The sequence below is a fragment of the Triticum urartu genome, chromosome 6A, assembly GCF_056163025.1.
Source record: "Triticum urartu cultivar PI428250 chromosome 6A, HENAU_Tu73, whole genome shotgun sequence".
NCBI classification, from domain to species: Eukaryota; Viridiplantae; Streptophyta; class Magnoliopsida; order Poales; family Poaceae; genus Triticum; species Triticum urartu.
The window spans coordinates 283,151,160-283,177,086 of NC_141878.1; the positions used below are offsets into that span (position 1 = coordinate 283,151,160).

General features: G+C 45.1%; 1 long non-coding RNA gene across 1 annotated transcript; it reads right to left on the reverse strand.

The window, feature by feature from the left end:
- Window positions 1–20,239: 20,239 nt before the first annotated feature.
- Window positions 20,240–24,442, reverse strand: LOC125513485 (uncharacterized). The gene is made up of 3 exons (XR_015608097.1): window positions 24,023–24,442; window positions 23,682–23,853; window positions 20,240–21,327 (listed from the first exon to the last, which is right to left on the reverse strand). It is a non-coding gene; the product is annotated as an uncharacterized LOC125513485 (long non-coding RNA).
- Window positions 24,443–25,927: the final 1,485 nt, after the last annotated feature.

A 25,927-nucleotide genomic window follows, 5' to 3' on the forward strand; every position in this document is an offset into this window, starting at 1 on the left:
TCAGAGATGTCGACGGAAGGTCGATGACAGGCGCCAATGAAGGTCGACAAGAGATGCCTATGCAGGTCAAGCTCCATGGATGGCGACCCATGGCTAGCTTGCATCTATGTGTGAAGACAAGGCAGTAGCCTCAGTTGATTGCAAGGGCGGCACGACCGGGCGGGCGGAGGACGCCATGACTCCGACGCAGATTTGGAGCGGCGCTCCCACGTGGGAAGCTCTCACGCCGGCGGCGGGAGAGGAGTAAGGCCGCGGCAGGAGAGGAGGAAGGTCGCGGGGGAAGAGGAGGATGGATGTGTGTCGCCGTCGGTGGTTGAGGAGCAGGGGCACAGTATAAAGGATGAGGCACGAGGTGACTGGCGTGCAATTTGGGGAGCGAGCGGCGGTGGCAGTGTGACCATGGAGTGTGGCGCCGGTTGCTGGGCGATCTGGGGAGGGCGACGGCAGTGGCGACGCGATCCGGTGATGGCGGTGGCGGCGCGATTTGGGGAGAGCGGTGACGGCTGCTTTGGCCGGGGTTCGGGACGGCGCCTGGAAGAAGCTAGGGGAGGCATGGGAGGCTGGGCGGAGGGGGGCGCAGGTTGGATTGGGCATGGCGCGCGGGCGCCGGGGAAGAAAGCAGGGATGCGGGAGGGCGACGAGGGTTGGGTGGTATTTTTTTTCTTTCACACTGGTTCTAGAACAACCAATCGCTCCCTATATAGGGGCGTTGTGATCATAATACTTATTCTAATACCATGATCATAATAGTGTTGTCCTATATATATATATACCTCATAAGTCTCAGTGGAAGCAAACAATCGGGTGTGGAGTCCCACCAACACCATTGGCAAGTTGAGTGTAGACATTAACCCAATAACAAAACTCACTCGCCGTAGAAATAATCCTGCAACATGATACGTTGTAGCTGTGTAGAAAAACAGATGATAAAACTATACTATATGCAATATGGCTTTGTGGCTCTATGTCTAAATTTTGTTTGCGTAAATGCTAGATTTTATTTTCCCTACAACAAAGGAATATCAGGAGTCTTCACTACAGAGTTGTCTATTGTGACATGGTTCTGCCAACTGATGTCTCATAGCCCAAAACACTTTACACACAATTAATTATCAGTCCGGTGTTGAGAGTTCCAAGATAGATCCAAGTCCAGAGTCTCAAATTGTCCGTAACCGTGGACACGACTAATGGATTAGGTTTTAACTCTCTATAGAGATTTGTACACTTTACCCGCAAGATTCGATCCCTCACTTTTCATCATCGCACTTTAGATCATTTGAGAACAGGACGATTGAAACATGGTCTTTCGAAGAGTTCCTCTGACCACTGTTTGGTGCCCATCCAATCCTACCTAGTTCTACATCTACTGGCACTGTCCCAGCCAGAGTCACCACTAGGGTCAACATTGCCAGAGTCCATAGTGACTTGCGCTTGCATAGGTAAGCTTCCGGGCATGAAGTATTCTTCCATCTCTTTGAATCTAGGTTAAACTTTCTACAAGATGTCACGCTGCTTCTCCATGCATCCCGGCTATTCACTAGTGGCTCTAGGGTGCCCATCAAATCCATCCTTCACCCAGTAGTGTGCATTGAATTTTTGTCATCGAGTCTTGAAGTCTTGAGGTCCTAAAGATGCAGTCCTTACCGATGCCATCATGAACTTGTCGCCATTATCGTAGAGTCCTCCATACTCACACACTCCCGAACACTCATACCAACCCCGTCTACTATAGTGTAGCATTTAAAACTAAACAACGTCCCGGGCTTGGTAGCAGGGTGATGGGTTCCTACCTCATGCATACTAGTCAACTACAAGGATTCAATATCACTACTGGAGGAATTACGAATGGTGACACTAGATGCAATAAAAACATAGGTATGAATAACATGGTCAAAGTGAACTTTCCTGGTAAGTTGATGAAGATATTAACGCTCTCAGAATAAAGACTTGGTAGAACTATTCGTCACTCCGTTGAAAATCTATATTAAACAGTCATAGCATTCTTATAAGAAAACATGCTAGCAAACAATTCTACCACTCGAAATAACAATTAAGACAACAAAGAAACTCAATAATAAAACTCAAAGGAAATTAAAGGACCTTCAAATAAAGCTACAAAGAAAAACTACTAAGAAAAGTCTAAGGATCTACTACAAACATCTAATGTAGTTTTGCCCTAAGTAAAAAATTAACAACAATTAAAACACTAAAGTAATAAATTAAAAGAAAAGAAAAATGTGAAACAACTAATTTAACAGAAAGTATTTTTCCTAAACTTTTAGTAGCAAAAAGAAATAAACAAAAAGCTATTTATAAAATTCTAACAATCACATATACAAGTTTTCATACAAAACTAAATAAAATACATTTTTAAAATAAAAAATTCTTCTATTGACTAACAGAAACAAAACTAAATTTGTGAGAAGTGACAAAAATAAAATAATCTAAAAACAATAAAAAGTAAAATTTTAAAGGTAAAACAAAAATAAGTCAAAATGGTATTGTTTTGCCTAAAAACCTAATTTAAAATAATCATGAAATTCCCCAGTTTAAAGGTAAAACAAAGCCATAAGAAGCTAGCAGCAAAAAGAGTCACTAAAAAAATATTATTCCTAGCTCAAGATATTGCAAATTTAGGGATTTTAACAAATTTCATGTAAATCAAATTTCAAAATTTCAACATAGTCAAATTTGATATCTATTTTAAGAAATTTCCAATCTAGAGCAGAAAGAATCAAATTAAAATATTAAAAAACATAGGAGATATTGATTTTCTAAGATTGGAACTTTTCTGTTTTAAAAAAACGAAACTAACTAAAAAACAAAATGGGCGAGTGCTACGTGTTGGGCTGTTACTGGGCCTAGAGGGTGTGTGTTTAGTAACTAAAGTGTGTTCATCCGTAGAATATCTAAACCGCTAACGCGCGTACAAATAAAAGAAACCAGCGTACCGGTTCGATCTAAACCGGGAATAAACTGATGTACTGAAGAAAAAAAAGATCTACTAAACCGTTTTTAACAGAGGTCAACATGTGCTTGTGCAACTTACAGAGAAGAATGAAGAGTGTTGGGCGGTCGAGCGTGATGGTGGCCGCGGCTCCGGTGGTCGTCGGCAGTGGTGGTGGAGTCGAGGGGATGCGACAGAGTGTCGCGGTCCCGGGGGTGGCGGCGGAGTAACTTGGGGACATCACACGACTACGGGGCGAGGTGACGAAGCTGTTGGGGAACGTTGCATGGGAAACAAAAAATTTCCTACGCTCACCAAGATAAATCTAGGAGATGACCATCTACGAGAGGAGAGATTGGATCTACATACCCTTGTAGATCGCTAAGCGAAAGCGTTAAGAAACGCGGTTGGTGTAGTTGAACATCTTCGCAATCCAATCATGATCCATCCCGTCAACTGCCGATCCAAGTGCCGAACGGACGGCACCTCTGCATTCAACACATGTACGGCTTGATGACGCCTTCACCTCCTCGATCCAGTGAGCGATGGTGAAGTAGTACCTCGAGTCCTCCGGCAGCACGACGGCGTGGTGGCGGTGGTGGTGGGGTAATCTCGGCAGAGCTTCGCTAAGCACTACGGAGAGGAAGAGGGATGCGAGCGAGAGGAGAGGCAGCGCCGTGGCGTGGAGATGTGCTCTGGGGTGCGGCTGCCCTCTCTCTACCTCTCTATATATAAGGGAAGGGAGGAGGGGGTGGCGCTCCTAAGTTTCCCCTAGGGGGGCGGCCAGGGCAGATGGGATCTCCCCTAGGGGGACTTGGCCCCGAAGCCGGGAGGTGGGAAGCCGTAGGGGGCGCCCCCAACCCTCCTGGTTAGATGAGATGGGGTGAGGGGGGCGCTCAGCCCCTTAGTGGGCAGGTTTGCCCCTCCCTTTGGGCCATGGGGCCCCCCAACACTTGTCGGGGCCCCCCGAAACCCCTTTCGGTGACGCTAGTCATCGCCTAGTACCCCCCGAAAAATTCTGGACTCCAGTACCCTTCGTCCAATATATCAATCTTCACCTCCGGACCATTCCGGAGTTCCTCATCACGTCCTGGATCTCATTCGGGACTCCTAACAACCTTCGGTAACCACCATAATGACTCAACTATACTTATATCGTCACCATACGTTAAGTGTATAGACCCTGTGGGTTCGAGAACTACGCAGACATGGCCGAGACACCCCTACGGTCAATAGCCAATAGCGGGACCTAGATGCCCATATTGGTTCCTACGCATTCTACGAAGATCTTATCGGTCAAACCATGATGTCAAGGATTCAGCTAATCCCGTATGTAGTTCCCTTTGTCTATCGGTATGTTACTTTCCCGAGATTCGGTCATCGGTATCTCCATACCTAGTTCAATATCGTTATCGGCAAGTCTATTTACTCGTTCCGTAATACAAAATCTCATGACTAACTCATTGGTCACATTTCTTGCAAGCTTATTGTGATGTTGTATCACCGAGTGGGCCTTGAGATACCTCTCAGTCACACGGAGTGACAAATCCCAGTCTTGATCCATGAAAACTCAACAGACACCCTTGGAGATACCTGTAGAGCACCTTTATAGTCACCCAGCTACGTTGCAACGTTTAGTACACACAAGGTACTCCTCCGGTATCAGTGAGTTGCATGATCTCATGGTCATCAGAACATATACTTGACATGCAGAAAATGGTAGCAATAAACTTGACACAATCATATGCTACGTGGCAAGGCACGCATCAGGTGCGGTACATAGCATGGCATACCATATAGAGCCTATGGCTAAGGGACAACGAGTACCCCCATGCCAGACACATGGCAAGGCACACATCTTTGGTCAATGAGGTAGTGCGGTAGAGGCTCACTAGGGACACGTTGTCTATGTATCCACACGTGTATTTGAGTTACAATAAAGGATTGTCATGAATAAGGAAATATGATAATAACCAATTTATTATTGCCTCTAGGGCATATTTCCAACAGTCTCCCACTTGCACGAGAGTCAATAATCTAGTTCACATCGCCATGTGATTAACACTCATAGTTCACATCGCCATGTGACTAACACCCAAAGAGTTTACCAGAGTCAATAATCTATTTTACATCACCATGTGATTAACACTCAAAGAGTTATGGGGTTTGATCATGTTATGCTTGTGAGAGAGGTTTTAGTCAATGGGTCTACAACATTCAGATCCGTGTGTAGTTGAGAAATCTTTATGTCATATTGTACATGCTACTACCACGCTCCACTTGGAACTATTCCAAATGGCTGCTCCACTATATGTATCCGGTTTGCTACTCAGAGTCATCCAGATTAGTGTTAAATCTTGCATCGACGTAACCCGTTATGCCGAACTCTTTATCACCTCCATAACCATGAAACATTTCCTTATTCCTCTAAGGATAATTTTGACTGTTGTCCAGTGATCCATCTGGGATCACTCTTGTTCCCCCTTGCCAGACACGTGGTAAGGCACACATCAGGTGCGGTACACAGCATGGCATACCGTATAGAGCCTATGGCTAAGGCATAGGGGACGACCTTCATCCTTTCTATTCTTCTTTCAAGGTCGAGCTTTGAGTCTCACTCAACTTCACACCTTACAACTCAGGCAAGAACTCCTTATTTGGCTACGCCATTTTGAACTCCTTCAAAATCATGTCAAGGTATGTGCTCTGTGAATGTCTTATCAGGCGTATTGATCAATCTCTATAGATCTTGATGCCCAATATGTAAGCAGCCTTACCTAGGTCTTCCTTTGAAAAACTCCTTTCAAACAACCCTTTATGCTTTCCAGAAATTCTACGTCATTTCTGATGTAGGGTAGAACCCTAATCAGCTCATCTTTTACGAAAGGAGTGGAATGCCGCGAAGGACACGAAGAACATAAAGGGGAAAACGAGAGAAACACAAGGGGAAACAAAGAGGAACACTCAAACCAACATGAATAAGTCACACATGTGCTAGATCCTCGGATACATGGAACGATACATGGTACACTATCAACTAGGGACGATACAATGGTAACGGTCTTCTCCGTGAGGAGCTCTTGAGTTCTTCCCTAAAAGGGGTCTTGAATCTGCTTGGGGGATCTTCTCCGGTGGAGGCTCGAATCTCCGTGGAGAAGGTAACCAAGTGGATGAGCAAAGCTCTCACACAAACATGAGCTAAACCTTTGCTAACCCTAACTAGGAGGAGGTGGGGAAGTATATATAGTGCTAGCCCACGAAGGGGTAAGTGAGAGGGGGTGTACATGGGCCCTTGGCCCGATCTCTGCGCACAGGCAGGTGCCGGATCTCTGGGCTGGGGGCCGGATGTCTGGCGGCTCACGAAGAGCCGGATGTCCGGTCTGGAGTTGCCCGATTCTTCTACTCTGTGGTTAGTGTGCTCCGGATTTCCGGGCGGAGGGGCCGGATGTCCGGGGCTTCGGGAGGAGACGGATGTCCGGAGCATGGGGCCGGATGTCCGGGCTATCGGGGTCGCTTCCAGAGCTCTCTGGATAGGAAGGGGCCGGGCTTCCGGGGGTAGGGACGGATGTTCGGGCTGGTCTGGATGTCCGGGCTGGGGCCGGATGTCCGGATCCTGTAGTAGCTGGCTCTTCTTCCTTCTCCTTCATTCGCTCCCGCGCACACTTGGCCTTGGTCCTTGGGCTCTCCTTGGTCTCCTCGGGTGTACCTGAGTATGCACAAGGTCCGCGCTTGAAGTAGCATCCCTGTCTTACATGCGGAAAGGGAAGATTCGGAAAGGAGCGAGTTCACCTTGTGTCCAATGGCGTATGCTCGAGTGTACATGGGGATGATCATAGGATGCTCCGCATCATCTCCCCTCCCTTGGGAAAGATCCAACATCGGATCGAAAACCTCATCACCATGGAAACGGTTGTCGTGGACGGACTTGTAGTTGGACGAAGTGGAAGACATGGCGCAATCCAAGTACTTCAAGGTGTCTCCGGAGTGATACACATGCAAAAAGAGCAAACACAAACGACACTCGAAAATACAATGGTTAGCGCACACAAAGTGTCCATCATGTAAGAATGAGTCTGTGCGACAAGATTGAGAATGACGAGGTGCATGAAGCTTATCCAAAAGATATGGAATGGTATGCAAAGCATTCATGGGAGAAAAAACATTCATTGTGCACACAAATGTATTGTGAAAGTGATCAATGCAACCACGGTGCAAAATGATGTCATAGAGAGATGGTTTATCAATAGCATGAATATGGCAATGGATTCTCAATATGAGTAGGTAATCATGCAATTGATGATGGGCAATATGATCATGATGTATATATATGCCGTCAAGAAAGATCACAATAAATTTGCTAAGGAAATGCACAAGCTCATATATCATGGATGACATGGGAATACAAGATGCAACAAGGCAATCATAATATGAGTCCATCCATGCATAAGATGCAAATGTGTCATGAGTGTGAGATGTCCAATGAGCATGACATGTGTGAGCACAATCAACAAATATGGAGGTGTTGGTGTACCAATGCGCGATGTCGTGGCAAGAGTGGAGGTTCGAAGGTGCTTCCAATAAGTCCGAGCGCTCCTCAATTTGAAGGTCCATAGAGCCAATCTCCCATGTCGCTCCTCCGTTCGCGAGATGTATCATGTAGACAACAAGAAGGAGACAACAATGAAAGAGGGACCCATCCAATATGTGTAATTGAGGATGGCTCAAAAGGAAGGAGTTCACCTTTAGGAGATTCTCGCAAATGTTGGTGTTGCACATCGTGTATGCCTTCACATGACCGAATTGTCTCATGACGGTATCGCCTCGTGAATCCTTCAAAATGAAAGAACACGACAAACACTCGGAAAAACAAATGAGGTCAGCGGAGATGCAAAACCTATCATTCGTGTGGTAAAATACCTAACAAGTGTATGCATCATGCTCATCATAAGAAAGGACAAGGGAGCATTTTATAGTATGGAGGCATATAATGCGAGAACAACCAAATTCAATAGGCTCAATCAAACAAGCATGCATCACAAGTAAGGTGTCCAAGTCTCCAAGATCAATAAGCATAATTGGAGGCAAGCGACGATGAACGAAATATATCATGTGAGAGGCATGAACATATACGTCATCCACCAAGAAAGCAAGTAAGAATGGAACATGGGTGATGCGACAAAGCAAGCAATCATGTGAATCAAGGCAAGCAAGCTAGTAGTGCAAAGATGCAACGTACTAGAAGGAATCATGTCAAGTATGTCATGTGTGCAAATGATGGGCATGAATAATTCACAAGACATATCACAAGCATGAAAGGAGAATATGAGCAAAATAGCATCAATAGCATGAGGCACATGATAAACATGGCAATAGCAACAAGGATCTCCACCAAGCATGCAAATACACATAGGAGTAGCATAATTGTGAATCATGGGTAGATGCAAGCAAGGGTCACAATTGCATGGTAAAGGCATAGAAGCAAGCATGGCATGCAAAGTGAAAACGGTAAAATGAGCATGACGCGACAAGCAATATATAGCCCATAGTCATGTGAGAGCCAAGTGAGAGAGATGCACGTAGTCGTTGCGCGAAGAGAGCGGTGGGAAGGATAGTTCACGGGATCCCAAGTCATCTTTGCTCTCAAGAGCTCGTTTCGTCAACTCTTGGGATTGAGATCTTCACGAGTATACGTGAGTACCTACACAAAACAAAGACAAAGGGAAAATTGTGTGTGCGTGGTATATGTACACATCATCCATCATGATGCGCACATGCAAGTGTTGGTTAGCACAAAATATCCCATGCTCAAATAAATGAGATGCGTGATATAGAAACATGTCATCCATCATGATAGGTTTGTTGTTATGTATAGCATAATGGAGACTCAAAGGATGTAATGCATCACTCGCAACATCTATAGCATTGTGAGGAATGGTATGCATATGGTGCACACAAGGGATGTAATCATGCAATACACAATAATTTTCATGGCATGGCATATGAGATGAATTGTGCAAATTTTGCAAAGGAAGCATGGCAATATCATCACATGAAAAACAAAAGCCAATGACCATCATTTCGTCATCTATGCCATAATTGCAAATGGGATTTATGTGAATGGGGCATGCATAACTCCTATGTTGAGATTGAAATGATGCAATATGGGAGATCTCACTCATAGCATATGATAAGGTTAATGGGTTGTCAAACATGATGTGACCAAAAGAATTTTCACATGATATCTATGGAGCATAACATCACAACTAGGCAACTCGACATGCTCGTCATCATATTCATCATAAATGGGTAAGTCATGACATGAGGAAGTCGCACTAGCATGAAGCATGGGAATAGGTGGATCAACATCAAGCAAGCAATCATTGGTGAGATAGTCCACTAGTGGGACAAGAGAAGCACCATCACCTATGTTACCTTTGGAGCATCGCTCATGTGTTGTAGGTGAGGTGTCGAAGACCGAGTCGTGGTCATCTTCAACTTGATGGAACCATGTGGGGGTGCATCTTCTTCCACCATGGCCATCGTTGTCTCCATTGGAGGTATGGACTCGTCAGGGATAGGCATGTAGTCATGTAGGAGACCTAGCACTAAATAAGAAAACACGCTCGGAGTAGAGGTTAGGTCGTTAGAAATCATAGTGGCCTCACGTGCCGTGTCAACTACCTCACTCACTAAGTGTGGTGGCTCACTCACTCCCTCTTGGATGCTCTCACTCATATGGTTGGTGGAGTCACTCAAATGGCTCTCAACCTCACATAGGATGTGTGGCATGCTCTCAAGTGTGGGGCTAGTGGTGGTCACACTCATCTTCTCATAGGAAATGCTCTCAATGTCACGTATGGTGGAGTCACTCATGTCACTCATGTGGTGGTGGATTTCCTCACATGGCAATTGGGGCATCTCATGGCATATGGGTGTCGGAGAGATGTAGGTGCAAATGTCTCCATGCTCAATCATGTCGTTGTCGTAGCCGGGGATGAAGGCCGAAGATGGCACATCATCACTCTGATAAGGTCTCATGTGCGGTCTCGTAGCTTGACTCGGAGTATGAGTCCAATATGGGTGCCGTCTTCATGTTGTTGAAGAGGTTCATGCTCGTCGCCATGGTCGAAGGGGATGGCCCTTGCTCGACAGTCTTGTCACCGTCTTGTTGTTGGAGGCCCATATGATGTGGCACCTTGTAGCTTGTCTCCATGACCGAAGGGAATGTCCCATGCTCGGCCATCTTCCTTGGGGGGCTTCCAAAGATGGAAGTGTCACACTCACTCGTAGGTGGTCGCCTCGTTGGTGAAGATGTCGATGTAGGCGAACTCATGGGAAGTAGGCGAAGATGCCGTACGTCCAAAGGCGAAGATGCCTTGATAGCACTTGGCGAAGATGCCGAAGTGGTTGTTGTAGCTGTAGCTCCGTCTTGGTGGTGCTCGTCTCGCGGTCTTCTCTTATGGTCATGAAGTTTGGACTTGGTGTGGAGTAGGGCTTTTTGGGACTTGTGCATTTGCGCTTGGTGAGCATCGTCATGGTGATGTTGGCGTTGTCACACTTGAGCTCGTAGTAGATGTCGTTCGTCGTCGTCATGCACATGTTGCTTGGAGGTGACTTGCCCTTCATGACGAGGTGGATCACGAACGTGATGGTGGTCGCCATGGAGATGTGGACGTGGACGACTTGCGCTTGCATCATTTTTGCGCTCCAAATGTGATGCCCCGAGACCGATGCGCCAGGTGTCTTCCAGTTATTCACCGTCGTTGCCATGTCATTCGCTTGCGTGTTGCATCTTGTCATTGCATCATATGCATTGCATCATTGTGTTTTCAAAACTTGCATCCGTCTCGGTCTCCTCGTTACGTCCGTTGTCCGTTCTGAGCCCAGACACACTTGCACGCGCCCGTGGCATGTCCGAAATATTATTTTGTAAGTGGCCAGAAAATGTTCTCGGAATGGGATGAAAGTTGACGTGCGGTCTTATTATAGTGTAGATAGTCCGCCTGTCAAGTTTCATCGCATTCGGAGTTCGTTTGATAGCCCAACTGTTAAACTATAGCGGCAGTATAGTCGGTCAAATCGTCGGACGTTTTCGGTCTCCGGAAACAGTCGCCGGGTCTCTCTCTCTATTCTCTTCTCTCAGCTCGAGACCGTCTTCACAGCCCACTGCCTACCGCCAGGTCCAACCTAACCTCTCTCGTCAGCCCGCAGCCCTCCTCGCGCGCGCGCCCGAAAAGTTGTCCCGGACCCGACCCGAGCAGTCGCCACCGTTGTGTCCGGATCATCCCCAAACGTCTACAAAACATCATCGTTTTATTATTTGGACTCCCTAGCCTATTCTTTCTGAACCGTCTGATTTCAATCGGATGATCCAAACTCTCTCTTTTCCTTACATATATAGTCCAACCCCTACCAAATCAATCCAACCCTAAATTTTAGGCCTCATGTCCCATCCACCCATCGCCGCCGCCGCCACTACACCAAATCCCCCTTGGGATCTCCCCTGCCAGTTCCCCCCCCAACCAGCCTCCACCTTCCCCTCGATCCATTCCACGCCCGAGCTCCTCCCTCCTCACGCGCCTGAGATCAGCATCTCTCCTTGAGCCGGCCGCAGCAGCAACTCCAGCGCAGCCCCCTGACTCAACCTTCGACTCCCCGTCGTTCCTGCGCCGCCGTCACCCCACGTCCCTGAGCACCTAGTCGCCATTACCAAATGGCTGCGCCATTCAGCAACACCAGCTCCTCGCGCCCTGCTTCCCTCCCGTCTGCTGATGTTCGTTTTCCCCTACTATTTCTCATATCTCTATCTCTCTCTCTCTGTTCACGAGCACAGGAGAAGTGGAGCGTCGCGCCACCGTCCTCGGACGCTGCCGGTCGCCGTTGTTCTTCACCGGATACTGCATCCCCGGCCACGGGTCCGGTCCTCCTCCGCCCTCCCGTGAAGCCCTGATGCGCCAAGTTCCTCCTCCGGCTGGTCCTGCTGTGGCAAGTCCCGCCGGCCTCCCTGTTGCCGCGCCTGCGTCGCCCTGTTGCCGTGAGTGCAGATGTAGGTGAATCCCGCAGGTCGCCGCCTCGCCAAGTCCCTCGCCTCGCCGTCCTATGCCTAGAGCCGCGCCCCTCCGTCGTCCCTTCCTCGATCCACCGCAGCAGGCGGACCTCCGCATCCGGCCACACCGCCGGCAAGCCCTGCCTCCTCCGCCTCGCCAAGTCCCTGAACCTGTCGCTGCGTTTTCCTTCAGAACGAGCATAGCAGCTCGCGCGCCCCGCGTTGACTTCTCACGTGGACCTTGCCGGCCCGATTCCAGGCCAGTGCCTCGCCTCTGATTCCTGTGCCCCGCAGGCCCAGCTCCCCTGCCGGCCCCTCCTCTGCTCGCACGCACATGGGCCAGTGCCGCGCAAGGCCCAGTCGCGCCAGATCCGGCCTGCCTGGTCTCCCCCCTCTCCAGCTGGGCTAAAGCCCATGGTGAGCCACCCAAAGCCCAGCGCCCGGCGTTTTCAGCCTGCATAGGGTTTTTTCCTTAGCTGTGATTTTATCAATTTCCAGGTATTTGCACTTTTGCAGATCAGCCCCTAAACTTCATGCATTTCGTTACTCACAAATGGTGCATCATATGTAAAAATTTAAATATGAAACTTGCTTAGAATTTTGTGTAGATTAATTATTTGACACTTTCATCTATGTTTAAAATGTTGTTTGTTTAAATTTGCTTAAATAACTTGTTAAAATGAGTTATTTCATAACTAAATAACCGTAGCTCCAAACCTAATAAACTTTATATGTAAATGGGGAAGAAAAATGCCTAGTTTAACATGGTGGCTTTACTTTGCATGTTTAACAACTCTAAAATTGTGTTTAGGGCAGAACAGTACCATAACCAAAATATGCACATGAGGAGTTTCCGGACTTATTGTTTTGTTGTTCCGGCCTCATTTAAACTTGCCTAGATAGGTAGTTTTCATTTGCTTCACCCTCTTGCCATGTTTAACAACATTTAATATTGTTGGGTACATGAACAAGATCGAACTAAATAACTTGAACGTGGTGTTTCGTCAATATGCAACGGAGTTGCATATTGAGCTCCACTTAATTTGTAGGATTGCTTGTGCACTTTGCCATGCCATGCCCTCCTTAAACCGGACATGCATCATACTTGTTTGCGCATCATGCCATGTCTATGTGGTGGTTGTTTACTATGTTGTTTGCTTTCTTTCTGGTGTACTTCTTCTCGGTAATCCGGTAACGTTGCGTTTGTGAGGATCCATTGGCTACGTCCGTTTGTCTTCTTCATGGACTCGATCTTCTTCCTTGCGGGATTTCAGCCAAGATGACCATACCCTCGAAATCACTTCCATCTTTGCTTGCTTAGTTTCTCGCTCTTTTGCTATGCCTATGCTGCGATACCTACCACTTGCTTATCATGCCACCCATATTGTTGAACCAAGCCTCTAACCCACCTTGTCCTAGCAAACCGTTGTTTGGCTATGTTACCGCTTTGCTCTGCCCCTCTTATAGCGTTGTTAGTTGCAGGTGAAGATTGGAGCTTGTTCCATGTTGGTACATGGATATTTTGTTGGGATATCACAATATATCTTATTTAATTAATGCATCTATATACTTGGTAAAGGGTGGAAGGCTCGGCCTTATGCCTGGTGTTTTGTTCCACTCTTGCCGCCCTAGTTTCCGTCATACCGGCGTTATGTTCCCGGATTTTGCGTTCCTTACGCGGTTGGGTTATAATGGGAACCCCTTGACAGTTCGCCTTGAATAAAACTCCTCCAGCAAGGCCCAACCTTGGTTTTACCATTCGCCACCTAGCCTTTTTCCCTTGGGAGTCGCACATCCCGAGGGTCATCTTTATTTTAACCCCCCCCCCCCGGGCCAGTGCTTGTCTAAGTGTTGGTCCGAACTAGAGTCCTTTGCAGCGCCACCTCAGGGAAACTTGATGGCTGGTTTTAGTTGTACGGAGAGCTCATCCGGTGTTTCCCTGAGAACGAGATATGTGCATCTCCTATCAGGATGTCGGCGCATCTGGCGGTCTTGCTGGTCTTGTTTTACCTGTCGAAATGTCTTGTAACCGGGATTCCGAGCCTGATCGGGTCTTCCCGCTAGAAGGAATATCCTTCGCTGACCGTGAGAGATTGTGATGGGCTAAGTTGGGACACCCCTACAGGGATATGATCTTTCGAAAGTCGTGCCCGCGGTTATGGGCAGATGGGAATTTGTTAATGTATGGTTGTAGAAAACCTTAAGTTGACCTTAATTAAAATACATCAACCGTATGTGTAACCGTGATGGTCTCTTCTCGGCGGAGTCCGGGAAGTGAACACGGTGTTGGAGTTATGCTTGACGTAGGTTGTTCTAGGATCACTTCTTGATCATACTTTTATCGACCGTGATTTGCCTTCTCTTCTCGCTCTCATTTGCGAAAGTTAGCCACCATATATGCTAGTCGCTTGCTGCAGCTACACCTCATACCTTTTACCTTACCCATAAGCTTAAATAGTCTTGATCGCGAGGGTGTGAGATTGCTGAGTCCCCGTGACTCACAGATACTTCCAAACCAGCTTGCAGGTGCCGTTGAACCGTGCAGATGACGCAACCAAGCTCAAGGAGGAGCTCGATGCAGATCTTGCCCTTTGTGTTGTTTCGTTCTAGTTGATCAGTAGTGGAGCCCAGTTGGGGTCGATCGGGGATCTGTGTAGCTTTTGGGGTAGTCTTCTTTTATTTTGGCTCCGTAGTCGGGCCCTGATTGTATTTGGATGATGTAATGCTTTATTCATGTATTTGTGTGAAGTGGCGATTGTAAGCCAACTATGTATCTTTTCCCTTATGTATTACATGGGTTGTGTGAAGGTTACCTCACTTGCGACATTGCTTTCAATGCGGTTATGCCTCTAAGTCGTGCTCCGACACGTGGGAGATATATCCGCATCGAGGGCGTTACACCGAAGACTTGTGACTTCAACGTCGCCGCCTTGAGGATGATGAAGGGGAAGAACGGTTGATCAACAAGGCTCGAATCTCCTCCATCCTTGCAGCTTGCTCCTCCTTTTGTGCGGAAAGCTTGTTGTCGATGTAGTCCCTTTTCCTTGCTTCGGAGTGGCGAATGTCAATGGAGAGGTTCTCGATGAGCTCTCGCAATCTTGATTGTGCGCCTTGCATTTGTCGTTGTAGATCGAAGATTGACGCTTTGGTGATGTAGTTGTTCACGTCGTCGTTGTTGTGGAAGACCATAGATGAAATGCCTTGCCTATCCATCACTCCAAGAGAAAAATGTGAGTGGTAGAAAGAGAAGAACGAATACCGAATGTACCTTGACCAAAGTTTAAAGTGGATCAATGAAGACTCCAATGTGGACAAGGAAATAGCACAATTGGTACCAATTCTTGTCGGTTTCTCACACCTACATAAGGCTTATGGTGGAGCTCGATGAGGATAGTGGCACAAAAAAATTTGATGCAAAGTGTTAGCAAGAGTCAATAATGTTGAAAGAGATTCACAAATTCGCAAGTGAAATAAGTAGACCAATAGCAATATGTGGCACACGGAAACACACACACGAATAGATAAATGGGGTCATGCAACCAAGGATGAGCACAAAATGTGGAATCCACGGAAACGCTCGTGTTGCACAACTGAAGAGAGACGCTAGTACGATTGCTCAATAGGCGGATACGACACTTGTGCACAACCTATAAGATGCAAAATGGATAACTTTCTATCCCAAGTATGCTATGTATATGATGTTCCGGTGGTATGAAGATGATCGGATATGACAATCTTATATGCAATGTGGTATGATGCTATGGCACTTTCTTACAAGCTTCTTTGCTCTTTCTCTTTTGCTTAAAAGCTTATTCTTTTTTTATATGGCCACTTTGCGAAATGCACAAACCAAGATAGCAATTGGGTATACACGGGAACAATCTTGTGACACAAGGGATGATATGATACCAATATGATATGGTATGTATGCAATGTATGGTGTAGATCACTAATGTGCACAAGTAACGTTGTCGACAATACTCAAATGGCTAGTCTCGATGGGGAAGTGACGCAAAATGGGCTCGGGGTTAACAATGCAATGGCAAGGGAATATACAATGGAGGGATACCACGATACCAAAATGATATGGAGGTTACCGTCCGTGGCGATGATGAGTGGCGGTGATCTTGTTGGAGACACCAAGATGATGGATACTCGTCCCTAAGTAGCCGAAACACCTTAGGAAACGGAAAAACGGCGAACTCAAAATCTCAAATGTCAAATGGTGGTAGCAGGAATGCGGTGGTGGTGGCGGAAGCTCAATGGGATTGCAGAAATGCAATTATGGGTTTTTCGAGTAGGCAATGCAGAAATGGAGGGTAAGGTGGTGGACTATACACGGTTTCGGAGTTGGAAGCATGGTCCCTAAGTAGCTGAAACACCTTAGGAGACACAACTCACAACACAAACAAATTTGGGTTAAGTTGCGGTGACGAAAGTGTATTGTGGGTAAGCCTATGCGGTAATGGTGGTGGTGGTTGATGAAGAAGAAACCATCCCTAAGTAGCCTAGACACCTTAGGAGACTCGAATCACTCCTCAAGCAACCACTAATGCGAAGGGGAACAAAATTGGTTAGGTTGCGGGAGTCGGTGGTCGTGTAGCGGATGATGTGGTGGAAGCCCAAGGCAAAGATACCAAAGTTTCAAAATTTTGATGGAGTCAAAAGATGTTGGTTGTATTTTTGTGGGAAGGGGGTGTCAAGAGCTTTTCAACAAGCTAAAAACACGAAAATCGGACTCTGGATCAATTAGTTATGGTCAAAACGGTGAAACACCGAAGGCTGAAATGCCAGGGGCCGGATATCCGGGACGTGATGTCCAGAACGCTGCGTGAAAATGCACCCCAGGAGCCGGATGTCCGGCCCAATAGCCCGGATGTCCGGCCTGAGGCCTGGATGTCAGGCCCAACGATTCCAGATCGGGATTTGGACTTCAAAACTCGATTTGGGGGCGGAAATAGATGATTTTATGGGCAAAATTGCGGAGATTTCGTGGATGGAAAGTGGGGAAACTTGGGGATATGCTAGATCCACTCGAAACCAAGAAATCCATGGATACAATCCAACAAAACTTCATCAAACCAACAAATCACAAAAAAAATTGGGGGATATTTTTGGTTGCGATTTTTGAATTTAGGACGAAATCAACAAAATTAGGCTAGAAAACAAAGAGGGGAGGCTCCGAAATCATGATCAACGTGGCTCTGATACCAAGATGATGTAGGGTAGAACCCTAACCAGCCGATCTTTCACGAAAGGAGCAGACTCCCGCGAAGAACACGAAGAACACAAAGGGGAAAACAAGAGAAACACAAGGGGAAACGAAGAGGAACACTCAAACCAACATGAATAAGTCACACATGTGCTAGATCCTCGGATACATGGAACGATACACGGTACACGATCAACTAGGGACAATACAATGGTAACGATCTTCTCCGTGAGGAGGTCTTGAGTTCTTCCCTGAAAGGGGTCTTGAATCCGCTTGGGGGATCTTTTCCGGTGGAGGCTCGAATCTCCATGGAGAAGGTAACCAAGTGGATGAGCAAAGCTCTCACACAAACATGAGCTAAACCTTTGCTAACCCTAACTAGGAGGAGGTGGGGAAGTATACATAGTGCTAGCCCACGAAGGGGTAAGTGAGAGGGGGGATACATGGGCCCTTGGCCTGATCTCTGCGCACAGGCAGGTACCGAATGTCCGGGCTGGGGGCCGGATGTCCGGCGGCTCACGAAGAGCCGGATGTCTGGGCCTCTGGCCGGATGTCAGGGCTGGAGTTACCCGATTCTTCTGCTCTCTAGTTAGCGTGCTCCGGATTTTCGGGCGGAGGGGCCGGATGTCCGGGGCTTCGGGAGGAGCCGGATGTCCGGGGCATGGGGCCAGATGTCCGGGCTGTCGGGGTCGCTTCCGGAGCTCTCTGGACAGGAAGGGGCCAGACTTCCGGGGGTAGGGCTGGATGTCCGGGCTGGTCCGGATGTTCGGGGCCGGTAGCAGCTGGCTCTTCTTCCTTCTCCTTCCTTCGCTCTCGCACACACTTGGCCTTGGTCCTTGGGCTCTCCTTGGTTTCCTCGGGTGTACCTGAGTATGCACAAGGTCCGCGCTTGAAGTAGCATCCATGTCTTACATGCGGAAAGGGAAGATTCGGAAAGGAGCGAGTTCACCTTGTGTCCAATGGTGTATGCCCGAGTGTACATGGGGATGATCGTAGGATGCTCCGCATCAATTTCTGATCAACAATATGTTATGCACATATACTTATCAGAAAAGCTGTAGTGTGCCCACTCACTTTCTTATAAATACAAGTTTCTTGCAAACTTTCTATAAACCCAAAAGCTTTGATCACCTCATCAAATTGTATATTCCAACTCCAAGATGTTTGCTCCAGTCCATAGAAGGATTGCTGGAGCTTGCATACCTTTTAGCATCCTTAGGGTCGAAAAACCGTCTGGTTGTATCACCTACAACCTTTCCTCACGGAAACCATTAAGGAAACTTTGTTTTGACATCCATCTGCCAGATTTCGTAATTGAAAATGCAGCAACTGCTAACAAAATTCCAACATACTTTAGCATCGCTATGAGTGAGAAAGTCTCATCATAGTCAACTCCTTAAACTTGTCAGAAACTTCTTTGCGACAAGTCGAGCATCATAAATGGTGACATTACCATCAGGGTATGTCTTCTTCTTAAAGATCCATTTATTCTGAATGGCTTTCCGATCATCGGGCAAGTCCACCAAACTCCATACTTTGTTTTCATCCATGGATCCTTTCTCGAATTTCATGGCTCCTAGCCATTTTCTAGAATCTGAGCCCACCATCGCTTCTCCATAGCTTGTAGGTTCATTGTTATCTAACAACATAACCTCTAAGACAGGGTTACCGTACGACTTAGAAGCTGTACGTACCCTTGTCGACCTACGAGGTTTCGACATTAACTTGATCTGAAGCTTGATGATCATCATCATTAGCTTCCACTTCCACTGACATAGGTGCGACATAAACTTCTTTCTATGTTGCGCTACTCTCTGGTTGATGTAAAGGTTCAAAAACCTCATCAAGTTCTATCTTCCTCCCACTCAATTCTTTCGAGAGAAGCTCTTTCTCGAGAAAGGACCCATTCTTAGAAAAAAACACTTTTCCCTCGGATCTGAGATAGAAGGTACACCCAACCGTCTCTTTTGGGTATCCTATGAAGACGCATTTGTCCGCTTTGGGTTCGAGCTTTTCTGGCTGAAGCCTTTTGACATAAGCATCGCAACCCCAAACCTTAAGAAATGACAACTTAGGTTTCTTGCCAAACCACAGTTCAAATGGTGTCATCTCCACGGACTTAGATGGTGCCCTATTTAAAGTGAATGTAATTGTCTCTAATGCATAACCCCAAAACGATAGTGGTAGATCGGCAAGAGACATCATAGAATGCACCATATCCAATAAGGTATGATTACGACATTCGTACACACCATTACGCTGTGGTGTTCCAGGTGGCATCAACTGTGAAACAATTCCACATTGTCTTAAGTGATTGCCAAACTCATGACTCAGATATTCTCCCCTTCGATCGGATCGTAGGAATTTAGTCTTGTTGTTACGATGATTCTCAAGTCCACTCTGAAATTGCTTGAACTTTTCGAACGTTTCAGTCTTATGTTTCATTGAGTAAACGTACTTGTATCTACTCAAGTAATCAGTGAAGGTGAGAAAGTAACAATATCCACCGTGTGCATCAACGCTCATCGGACCGCACACACCAGTATGTATGATTTTCAACAAGTCACTTTCTCGTTCCATTGTTCCGAAAAACGATGTCTTAGTCATCTTGCCCATGAGGCATCGTTCCATTGTTCCGAAAAACGATGTCTTAGTCATCTTGCCCATGAGGCATGTTCGCATCTGTCAAGTGATTCAACATCAAGTGACTCCAAAAGTCCATTAGCATGGAGTTTCTTCATGCGCTTTACACCAACTGGATGACCGGTTGCGCCAATGGAGCAAAGGGCGAGAGCAAGCCAAGTATTGAAAGAGTATAGATAAAAATATTTAGAGACAGATGAGTTGGTCGCAAGATCTTATGGGTTTCACCTCTAGCCTACCCCAACTTGTTTGGGACTAAAGACTTTGTTGTTGTTGTTGTTGTTGTTGTTGTTATTGTTGTTGTCGTCGTCGTCGTATTGAAACATATGTAAATAAAAAATTGCTGCCATCAATGTCTTGATTTTCTCTAACCAGTGTAAACATACATAAATAGTCTTCTGAAAATATTAGTAGAAGGGCAGTAGATTACATATATAGAACAAGTGATCACAAACTTCTTTTGACCACAGAGACACTAATGAGGTCTAAAGTATACATGCAGTATCATACACGAATGGAAATCTAAAGGCTATACATATCTTCCTCAGAGCAACGCAAAAAGGGGAAAGATACTCGATCGATTGGTACGAAATAAAAGGTGGCTGTTGTTGGTTAGGACATATAGACTAAAGGTCACCAGAAACTATCTTATGTAGTCTTCAGGAGCTGCTCTAACTTCATGCCAATATAGCGTAACCTCTGCGTCAATTCTTCAATGCTTGGATTAGCTACTACTTTAGTTCTTTTGATAAAATGGTTTTTACACCAGTAGCAGCACCCTTAAGATTAGCAAATTTCCAGCAAAAGGATCACATGGAAATCACATATCTGTATCCTATATGAAGAGAAACAGAAACCCAACAAGATGATATAAAGAAAGAAAGGTATCAAAACTATAATTGCTATAAGAATAGAAGCTTGATTGCACAAGGTTTCTTATTGCTATAAGAACAGAATCTTGATTACAGTGTGATAAAAATAACAAGCACATAAATATTGGACACATCAAATAGAACACAACATAAATAAGCAGTAGATGTACCGAATCTTAATACATAGCTAATTTAACTTTATGGCAAATTAGTTTGCATGTACGAACCAAGTTACTTTTGATGCAACAGGAAGAGTTGCCTGTGTATACAACATGAAAATAAATAAAACGTAGATTAGATTTTGAAGGTAAAATGATGTTTTATTGGGCCTATGATCAATTTGAATATAGCTGTGGCAGAAAAGATAGTTTGATCAAATAGCATAACATGCATGGTCTGAAGAAGAAAGCATTTTTGAGAGCCACAAAGAAGGATGGTTTGGTTGTCAAAGAAGACAAGGTAAAGGAAGAACAAGAGGCGGCACACCATAGCATATGTTGAACTGGTTGTTGTAACAGACTGTGAGTCTTTACCTCTTGGCTTTAGTATGTTCAGCAAGAATGTTCTTTGGCTCTTCAATAGCTGCAGCTTCAGTTTCCTGACCAACCTATTTAGTTTTCTGCTATTAAATATCATTGTACAGGAAGCATGGTTTGTGCAAAAGAGGAAAGGTCCTTCATATAAAACATAGGCATGGACACTTGACAAAGCTTAGGTACTCTCTCACTGGTAGGCACTAAAGATAGAACACACTCAATTATTTTTTTAAACTACTTGGTTCGTTGGTGTTAGAATTGCTCTTTCTTTTTAGATAATCAATGTCAGAATACCTTGTAGGAACATTTTTGTATACATCCTGAACAATGGCATCGATTTTGTCACCATCAGTGTGTATTAAAATCTTATTGGGGATGGTTATCCAAGATGGATCCAACTCCCCCTCACGGGTTATAGCAGGCGACAAAAAATTAATGAACAACAACAAGATTCAGACAAGCAAGCAGAAGCATTAAAGCAGTGCACAGGAGCATTAAAGCTTATATTATCTTAACATTGTGGAGGTTGTGCATAAGGCCTGAAGACTGAATCAATTCAACATTATTGGTCAACTCCTACTGTTGGTATATTTGAAAACTTTCAGATACATCTGGTCTCAGCAGCTACTAAAAAAACTGGTTCAAACAACTCCATATGAGCATTCTAGATTATCAAACCTTTTGAAATTTCTTTCTTTTCACATCTTTAATGACCAAGATCGAAGAAAAATAGACAGCACACAAACCATAGAAACAACCAACATTTAGTTTGGATCAGACAAACTATGTTGGATGTTATGCGAGTAAGGCTGACGAATAGAGATATGCTGAGAAAATGTTTAACCAAACCACAAACATGAAGACCATTTTTCTGAGAAGCAAGTTAGTTCATTAGTATCAGCCTCATCATGAGAAGCAAGTCATCTGGATAAAATCCAATCCCCCTCACAAAAATCTCAATCCACCTTCCATCTTATGTATAAATAGCCAATAGCAATGGCTCCAATCAGCAATAACAGTTAAAAAAGTAAGCTACATGGCCTGCAAGAGAATGACTTTGCTTCAGTCATTGTAAAAAACAAGCTTTAGCTAGATAAAATACACAATTTAGGTTACGGGCAAAACTTCACACATCCGCTACTCCAACCAGTTGTAATCCATCCTAGCAAAAGAAATCACATCATGGGGAAAAAGAAAGAATTTTGCCTACCTTGGTGTTGTGAGCTAGAAGAAGATGTGGCGGCCAGCGGCTAAGCAAGCTCCATGGAAGGGTTTGGAGAGACAAGACCGGTGGGAGTCAACAGCCAACACCATGGCCGGTCCAAACTGAGCCACCTTGCTGGTTGATATCCGCTCCTCCCCTCCATCTCTGGCTGACGAGGCCCTAGAGGACGCACATCTGCCACCTCTCTCCATCTGCTTCAGCTGACTGGGCCCTAGATTGAAGATGGGGAGGGCGCCGCCATGAAAGGAGGTCGTGGGGCGAATGGAGAGCGGGGAGGGATGCGGCGGCTGCGGCGGGGTGTGGCAGCACTAGGGTTCGTGAGAGAGGAGGGGAGCAGAGGAGAGGCAGCTAGGGTGTGCAAGCGGCTAGGGGAGTAAGGGCCAACGGCTGGGGGGTGCTCGCTTTCAATTCTGCTCCCTGGTTGTGCGCACTATTCATAGCGACACGTGGATGGTGTACATTTAACAGGATGTTAGATACTAACTCCCCTCCAATCTATGTGAATCCTTAGGATCAAAAATTCCTATGACAATAGTTACAGATCCCAGTATACAACACCAACAAGTGTATCCATGCTTTCAGAAAAACATATTACCAAATCTTTTGGTTGCAATGAATCTAAGAAAGCAACATTTGAACAATAGCACCGAAAACACCGAAAGCCCGGCTCGACCACATTTGAACAATAGCACTGTTGCATTGTCAACTATCTGCACACTTGTAAAATTGTATCAATTTTTTAAATCTGTTTTCAATGTACTTCTCGTCTATGAGAAAAATGATTCCATTGCAACTACCTATATGCACACAACATTCATGCAAATAAAGAATACTTATTAGAGCCTTGATCACCACATTCGCTTCAAAGCTAGCTAAAAAATTCATACAGAGGATATGGATATGCAGTTGAGCCTGCAACCTAAACGTTGGGTTCATAGAAAAGTAGTAATTAAGGGCAACAATAAAAAGCAAAAGCATATCAGAGATGCATGAAGTACTGATGCATGTAATATATATATATATGGTCCAGGGATATAAAAAGTAGCTAATTCAACATTCATTAACCCATAGTCTGCTTAATCGAAAATAGTACAACCTATGTTAATCAACTAAATGGCAACTATAGAAAGGGAAATAGTACAATGTATGTTAATCGACTAAATGGAAAATGTAGAAAGGGAAATGGAGATAAGATGCAACCTTCATGTCGTCATTAGTTCATTAGTATCAGCCTCATCATGAGAAGCAAGTCATCTGGATAAAATCCAATCCCCCTCACAAAAATCTCAATCCACCTTCCATCTTATGTATAAATAGCCAATAGCAATGGCTCCAATCAGCAATAACAGTTAAAAAAAGTAAGCTACATGGCCTGCAAGAGAATGATTTTGCTTCAGTCATTGTAAAAAACAAGCTTTAGCTAGATAAAATACACAATTTAGGTTACGGGCAAAACTTCACACATCCGCTACTCCAACCAGTTGTAATCCATCCTAGCAAAAGAAATCACATCATGGGGAAAAAGAAAGAATTTTGCCTACCTTGGTGTTGTGAGCTAGAAGAAGATGTGGCGGCCAGCGGCTAAGCAAGCTCCATGGAAGGGTTGGGGGAGACAAGACCGGTGGGAATCAGCAGCCAACACCATGGCCGGTCCAAACTGAGCCACCTTGCTGGTTGATATCCGCTCCTCCCCTCCATCTCTGGCTGACGAGGCCCTAGAGGACGCACATCTGCCACCTCTCTCCGTCTGCTTCAGCTGACTGGGCCCTAGATTGAAGATGGGGAGGGCGCCGCCATGAAAGGAGGTCGTGGGGCGAATGGAGAGCGGGGAGGGATGCGGCGGCTGCGGCAGGGTGTGGCAGCGCTAGGGTTCGTGAGAGAGGAGGGGAGCAGAGGAGAGGCAGCTAGGGTGTGCAAGCGGCTAGGGGAGTAAGGGCCAACGGATGGGGAGGGCCAACGGCTGGGGGGTGCTCGCTTTCAATTCTGCTCCCTGGTTGTGCGCACTATTCATAGCGACACGTGGATGGCGCGAGCCTGCCTAGCCACCCCTTCATCCTTTATATGTTAAATACTTGACAAGCACCTAAAAAGATGAAACTGACATTAGTCATAAATCACAAGTCCTAGGCAAAGAAGGATAATTCCTACAAAACGAGCCCGTGTTCTCAAATTAAGTTTGGTACTACACATTGCTCACTTCAACATACTGCAAGTAAAGAACTAAGAACTATTTTTTGAGTATGAAAACGCAACATAACTTCAATTAAAAATAATAATGCAAAGAAAACCTTTTGCCTTACCATTTCATAACCATAGACCCAAAGAAATTTAGTGACACACAGCTATGTAATCTTTCGGTGACTTTATTGGGTTTTGTTATACTTGCAAAGCAATCTCCTCGTAAATGTAGCTTTACTTCATAGCAAATCTTGTATTATTCTTTAGTTAGTACTGCTTCATCTTATCATATTTTTTAGACTTGTTCATGGATTTGTATAGCAGAACTTACGACTAACTGAAACTACATATTTTTATTAATCGATGGGCATACTTCTTTCAAATTAACAAATGCTTAACATTAGGTTATATTTAATCCTCCATCCCTAAGTGTAATACTTTTTAGAGATTCGAACATGGATTAAATATGGAGCCAAATAAGTGAATCTACACTCTAAAATATGCCTATATCATTTGTATGTAGTCCTTATTGAAATCTCTAAGAAGTCTTATATTTAAAAATGGAGGGAGTATGTAAAAATATGGATTCAACCATACTCCAAAAAGGTTGAATCCTTCATTTTCAAACTTGAGCATTGGTAGCATTTGTTCATACCAGTTGTATGCATGGGCCATTATTATTAGGTTTGGCAGCATATTAGAAACTGACTGAAATTTACACTGTTTGTTCAAAATGACTCCAATAATAAGCAATACACATGAATATTGGAAGTGTCTCAAGGGTCAAACTATGTAGGAAAATATCATAGCAGGACATCATATTTTCTAAATCTGGACTAAATTGGTATGCACACACACTTATCTTAGCTTCTTCACATGCACAATCAGATTTTACGACCGGACATTGGTATTATCTGATACTTCACGTTGAATCATGCAATTCATTAATTATAATTTCCCTAGGGGCTCCATAGTCCAGCTATCTTTCTCCGGCAGCTTTGTGGTGCCAGACCGAAATGCTTGGACGCATGTTCCAGTAGAAGTCTTCATTTGGAAACTGGGAGTTGTTTTCTATATCCTTACAGCTTCGTAGGTGGACTCATATATGGTTGGATAATGTGTTGTCGGTCAGTCGAGGAGTACATAGACTTCGAAGAATGCACACTATTTGAAATAGATATCACATAAAATAAAATTGACCTCATTAGGCACATCTTTTTAGAATTTTTGCAGCTAAGCAAAAGGGTGAACGGAGAGATAAGAAGAAT